The following is a 6,726-nucleotide window of genomic DNA, read 5'->3' as shown; positions in this document are numbered from 1 at the left end:
ATATCAATTATTGCTATACTGTCTCTCAAGTAAATGCTTTTTTTAAAAAATGGGTAATAAATGAAAACAAGAGAAAAGAAAAAGAAGTCATTGGACTGTCCTGCTACAATGCTGTATATGGTTAGATTTCTAAATTTCTGTGTAAAAATATGTAATTGTTTATTCCTATTTTTAATATTTTTTATTTTTCATTTTTCCTTTACATTATGTAGGGATTTAAAGTTTACCATATCAAGACTTGATAGAAAATACCTGTTCTGTGTTATGTCTAAACATTTGACATTTAGATAGATAGTGAGGTTAAGCTGAATTGCCTATATTATAGGGTAATAATATCATTAAGCTTCTCTTCTGGAGAGTTAAAAACTTAAGTTTGCAGACCAAACAATTAGAGAAAAAGAAGGGCTGCAAGGACAGCCAACATTTTGGCCCTATCCATTCAAGGTTAGCAAGAACTCAGGACATAAGTGAACCTGTACTGTAATATCCTGTAACTCAGCGGTGTCCCAAATTTTCTGATAAAGGAGATTATAGGACCATCGAGGAAAGTGATCGAAGATGCAGAGTGTGCCTATGGAGAGTCACCTGGAGAGAAAACATTCTCTCAGTCTTTCACAGAGAGCAAATTGGTCAAGCAATGGCCATGACTCATCTACATGGCTGACAGTGACAAAGGATCTACAAACTGCAGTACAGGATTTCAGGGTATATCCTGAGGGTATTTGACTAACCTTGTTAGATACAGAAGTTACACTTTTTATATAGGTTTTGCTTTATCTTGGTCTTAACCATCCATCAGAAAAGTATAAAAACAAGGTATAAAAAGTAAAGCTATATTAACATGCTCAGCTGTGAAAGCCTCAAGTCAACAACTTCTGACAGTGCCAGTCCTATGGATAACCCACTACTATTATGGACTACTGGACTTTATTGGAATATTTTGCTGAGTTCACACACCTACAATATTTAAATGGCAATGGAATACCCATCTCTGGCAAAGCTGAACAAAAAAAGGGGATATAAATGAAGAACCATTTTGTATCTGTATATACTAGTTAGGTTACATATACAGCTATTTTCTCTTAATTCAATGAGATGAAAGATTTGTCCTAATAGTGTTGGGACATGATGCCCTGTCTGACTCTTGTAGTATGAGTAACTACTACGAAGGCAACAATACACAATGTATTAATTATTGTAACTGTAGTACTAACCTGCTTTGAAACTGTCTCATTTCTTTTTCTCAATAAAATTAATAAAAAAAAAAAGAAAGAGAGAGAATGACTGAAAAGATACCCAGGGACTCAAGAAAGGCAATCACTTTAATAAAGTTATAGTTTATATGACTAATAAAAACATAGTTTCCAAAGGGTAACAGTGGCAACCATCATAAATCTGAAATGAATATAAGCCAACAGGAAGAATCCACAGACTGACAGTGATGAATATGTGGTATTTGATGAGGACAGATGTTGGATTAGCATCACTTGGGAAATGAGTATAGGCACTGAAAGCCAGCCACTGAGGGCAAAACATGGGCTTAAGAAGGAGAGGAAGGGAAGGAGGAAGGATCTGCTCAACTATGATGGGCAGCAAGTGATGGGGGTGAATGGGAAAGAGAAAAGGGACTTAAAGAAAAAAATATTGAAGGAAAAAATAGGGTTTGAGAGTTTGTAAATGCAGCATGAAATTAATATTGTAAGGACATCAGGGGAAGGAAAAAGGAATTAATATGTATTATATACAATTATAACATCCCATGGTGAATATGACCATAATATGTTGAAAACTTGTACCAATTTAAAAACAGAACTCTTGCAGTTAAAAAGTTACTAAAGTATGCTGGAATGTTAAGAATAGTCAAGTTTTCACAACTGTCTTTCCTCTCCTATGTGTGTGGGAAAAAGATTGTACCCCTAGTACAGAATAATTATCTATTAAGCAAGAATGTGATCTATTTATTATTTACTTATCTATTTGTTTTCAATGACTCTGTTTATCGAAAATCTTGTATGAACTGCTGTTAGAAAAATAACCATTAATCAAATATCCCAAACAAACCTTTATACACTAGGATACTCTTCATAATGTGCATTTGCACATATACATAAAAATTTATGTACTGTTTTTATAGTATACATACACTAATGTTATATATTATTTCACTGGATCATCAAAATCATTGCTAACTATAATTGATTCGACCTTTACAGATAACTGAAATAAGTAACTCAAAGTGACTTGTTTAGGAAATGTGAAGGTTACTGGGCACACACCAAAATCTCTTTAGTGATATACTAAATTTTATTCTTCTGGAAATAAAAGGATTTCTTGGCAATATAAATATGAATGGACTTGCAAAAAATGTTCTCTTCAAGCATTACTACAAATAAGAAATAGAGTATGCCATCCTATTCACCAAATTTAGCCTTAATAGAAAAAGTATTCAATTGGAATTCAAACAAAATGAACATCTCTTTTATGCATACCTGGACTCAAAATATGTTATATCTCTCTAATTCAGTTTATTTTTCTGAAAATAAAGCCCAGCTCTTTCATGCCTAAGAAAACATAGAAAGCATATAAAAAAATGAGTACTAAATGGACGGATTAAACTCAACAGAAGCAGAAACAACCAAAACACACAGGTTTCTGTTTTCCATTACATTCCAGTATCACTTGGGCTAAGAAAAGCGATTGGTAGGAGTTATTAGCAAGAGGAAAATGTGAAAACAATGTGGACTGAAGCTCACACATCTTCTTAATCACTTTAACTCATCTTACGCCATGGGTTACTTGCTAAACAAGGTGCAGCTGTAGACTATTTAATAGAGACTAAATAAATAAATAAATTTAATTATACTTGCATGTATGCTGAGGATAATCTACAGCCATGTCGAACTAGTGAAGTCTATCCCAAGCAGCTAAGGAAGGGGAACAGGAGGACTGCAGTGTCCTGGGTATTCAGTGATGCACAGAAAACTATCAAGATAGCAATACCAAAAGTGAGGTAGGGCTGGGCAGATAGCTCAGCAGATGAAAGCTCCTCCTTAGGTAGAGCACAGCAGCTGGAGTATGATCCTTACCTTGCCATGTCGGCCGACCCCTGCTGCGCTGAGACAGCGACTTAGACTGGGCTGGTGGCGCACGCCTGTAATTCCAGCCCTTGGAAGGCTGAGAACAGGAGGATGACTACAAGTCTGATCTATGGCGTGCGACCCTGTAGACCCTGTACTAAATACATTTTAAAAAGTGAGGTATTTAATGATATTATTACCCTACAACATAGGCAAAAAGTGGGGTATTTTAAGTCACCTAGATCCTTCCATATTAACTAGGAGTCACAGCTGTGAAACCTCATGGTTATTTAATATTTAAATGTCTTTTACTCTTTTTACTGGCAAAGTACATCTACCCAGCTTTCTCGCAGAGCTCTTGGAAATAAGATTCTGTGAAAAATGCTTGGAAAATCCATCGTAATGATGATGATCTCATACAGTATCATAAAGCAAGTAGAAAATAAAAGTATTGACACCTCAGCTACGTAAAATGAGTAGAATAAAAGTTTGAGGCTGGCTGTCAATGATACAGAAATAAGAAATAATATTTAAATCAGTACAATTATGGATAAATTTACCAGTATGACACCCAAATAAAAACATTATTGCTTTCAATAAGATTTCTTTGCAGCAGTTCATTGCATCATAACCACTTCCTTGCCTACATGATTACATTTTTAAGATCAATATGTCTATGTCTACATCTATATGTATATCTATATCTATCTGTCTATATCCCTTACTTATGAATGAATTCAATTCTGGGAGAAAGTGTGTAAGTATGTTTCATTCATAAGGCCTACAGGGGCTGATCAGGTACCTCAGCGGATTAAAGAGCCTGCTTAGGCAGACACAGGGACCCGGGTTCAATCCCTGGCATGCCTTGTTGGCCCCGCCCTGCGGCGCACTGAGATGGGACTGAGACTGGGTATGGTGGCGCCGGCCGATAATCCCAGTGTTTGGGAAGCTGAAAACAGGAGGTTCTCTAGGAATCTGATCTGTGTAGCAAAACCCCATAGACCCAGTACTTAATAATAATAATAATAATAATAATAATAATAATAATAATAATAATAATGGCGTTGATGTTTGGGCAGGCCAGATAGCTCAGGCGACTAAAGCGCCTGCTTAGGCAGAGTGCAGCAGCCGGACTCGATGGCCGCGTGCCTTACCGGCCCATCCCGGGGTGCGCTGAGACAGCGATCGAGGGTGAGCTGTAATCCCTGCTCTTGGGAGGCTGAAAACAGGAGGATCACTATGAGTCAGATCTATGTTGTGAGGCCCTGTAGACCCTTCAGACCCAGTACCAAATGCATTAAAAAAAAAAATAAGGTAAGTCCTACAACATGACTCTCATACAACTCTGAGACAAATATACAATGTGAGCCTTTCAAAGAAAACCAGAGGCTGCGTCTCAGATCTTCGCTCTTCCATCCATCGGTAAGCCAAGACAGGTGCGTGCAGGACTGCCGTGGAGGAGGAAGCAGCCCCACGTGATGCGCCTTCTGCCGCGGGTGGGTCCGATGCGGGCGGCACGCCAGCTCCCGGCGCTCCGCAGGACTCCCCGCGGCACAGGGCTGGGCAAGGCCCGCAGACGGGGATCCGAGGCCAGGCAAGGCTTCGCGTGCTCCGCGGTGGCCGCAAACGTGTCCTTCCTGCCGGAGCGACTTACAGCCAGAGCGACCTACGGCCGGAGCGACTTAGGACAAGCCGGTCCATCTTGGCGTTAACAAGCTGAAGTTTGCAGGAAGCCTTCAGTCTGTGGCTGAGTCACAAGCTGCACGCTGCTGTGGGGCTCTGAGAGTTGTTCTAGATTCTTCCTGGGTTGGTGCAAATTCCACATACAAGTTCCTTGAGGTTATCCTTATTGATGCATCCCACAGAGCCATTAGGAGACATCCTGACACCCAGTGGGTCACCAGCCCGTCCACAGCACGGAGCGCAGGGAGGTGCTGCCGCAGGAGCGAGGCCTTGGAAGGGCCACGAGTTCCGCCACACTGTCAGTGGCTCCCGCCCTGCAGCTTGGAGAAGGCGCGGTACCCTCCAGCTCCGCCGTTACTGCTAATAATGTAAGTGATGCTTGTAAGATTCCTAACCCAGTAAACACTTTAGGACAGTTCATCTGCTTAAAGGTGTCATTTGTTAAGTAGTCTACTGATTCACGAATGTTTTATCAAATGGACATTAAAAGTGCAATAATGTTTGAAGACTCTTAAGTGATGGTGTATCTTTGTTTCTAATAAGACAAACTTTTTTAAGTCTTTGCTTTATCTTATTAGCGATTGAATGTCAGTGTTGGAAACGTTCTGTGTGGTATAATAGGTACAAAATAAATTCTTTAAAAGAGAAATGCAAAAAAAAAAAAAAAGAAAGAAAAGAAAAGAAAGAGAAAAGAAAACCAAAATGTTTGTACTTGTGAGAATTTGAGACTAGAACATTCAGAAGTTGGGGGTTTACTGGAATTTGACCAAAGAAGATAGATGTCAGGCTCAGGTATGTGTGTGCTCTCTGCTCCTACCAACCATTTGTGTTCCTTCCACAGACTTTCATGCTGCTGACCGTGAGGTCTAGTTGCACAGTACACTCACGCCCCAACACACTTATTAAGGAACTTGAACACCTACAGTAATACAACAATCAAGGCAATGTTCATTAACAGCCTTAAAGAGAAAAAATTTATTTTCAGGTTTTAACTTGTGCAGCGTTATCATATCCACAAGTTGTAATGAAAACTACTGAATATTTATACTAAAATATTATTATAGTTAAAACACATTGGAATTAATCACCTTTAAAGTACTCCCCCTCACTTCTCACTATTCTCCCATCTAAATACTAATCAGGCTGGACCCTGCTTAGCTTCCGAGATCAGATGAGATCGAGCACAGACAAGATAGAGTGGGTTGAGGGTGGTCTGGCCGTAGACACTTCTCATCATTGTTGTCACTCTTTGAGGCAGTTCTGGAAGACGTTCCTCATGAGCATCTTTAGCTCTGACGTTATGACTGTCTCATTGTCCTTAATCAGTAAAACACTTCTACATTTCATAGTCAGTTTTGAATTTGGCAAAGTACAAGATGGAAAATCGAGGGAATAGATAGAAGTGGAAATGCCATGACATTTTTACACCCTGCATTTCTGTCGGATGGGCTTGGCCAGCACCACTCGTTGTAGTTTTGATCATACCTTATACAAATATTCATGCAAAGGACTTCAGAACTGCTTCCAGAAATTCAACTGGGAAGGGAAACAAGAGAGGTGGGAGGGGGAGGGGAAGGAAGAAAGGTTAAAGGAAAATAAGAGAAGGGAAAAAATGGAAACAGAGATTTTGTAAATGGGAAGGGAAATAAAGGTAAAAGGGAGGGAAGGGAAATGGAGAAAAAAATGAATTAAGATAAATTACGTATAGGTTCAAATTACCTATGATGCATGTGACCAATATGGATCAAAAGTATACACTACTAAAATTATAAAGCTAGGGACAGTAAGACAGCTCAGTGGACTAAGCACCTGCTTAGGCAAGCACTGGGACTGGGATTCGATCCCCGGCATCACATGCAGCACCGTCTCCATCCCCAGGGTGCTGAGCCAGCTACTGAGTTTGGGCGTGGCCTATACGTGTAATCCCAGCTTTGGGGGAGGCTGAAAACAGGAGGATCATGAAGAG

General features: G+C 39.7%; 1 pseudogene; it reads left to right on the top strand.

The window, feature by feature from the left end:
• Positions 1-4,555: 4,555 nt before the first annotated feature.
• LOC101567265 overlaps positions 4,556-6,726 on the top strand; it is a 23,272-nt pseudogene continuing 21,101 nt past the window's right edge.

The sequence above is a fragment of the Octodon degus genome, unplaced genomic scaffold, assembly GCF_000260255.1.
Source record: "Octodon degus isolate 3935 unplaced genomic scaffold, OctDeg1.0 scaffold00118, whole genome shotgun sequence".
Lineage (NCBI taxonomy): Eukaryota > Metazoa > Chordata > Mammalia > Rodentia > Octodontidae > Octodon > Octodon degus.
The sequence above is the reverse complement of the archived record's forward strand: the minus strand, read 5'-3'. Positions and strand labels throughout refer to the sequence as shown.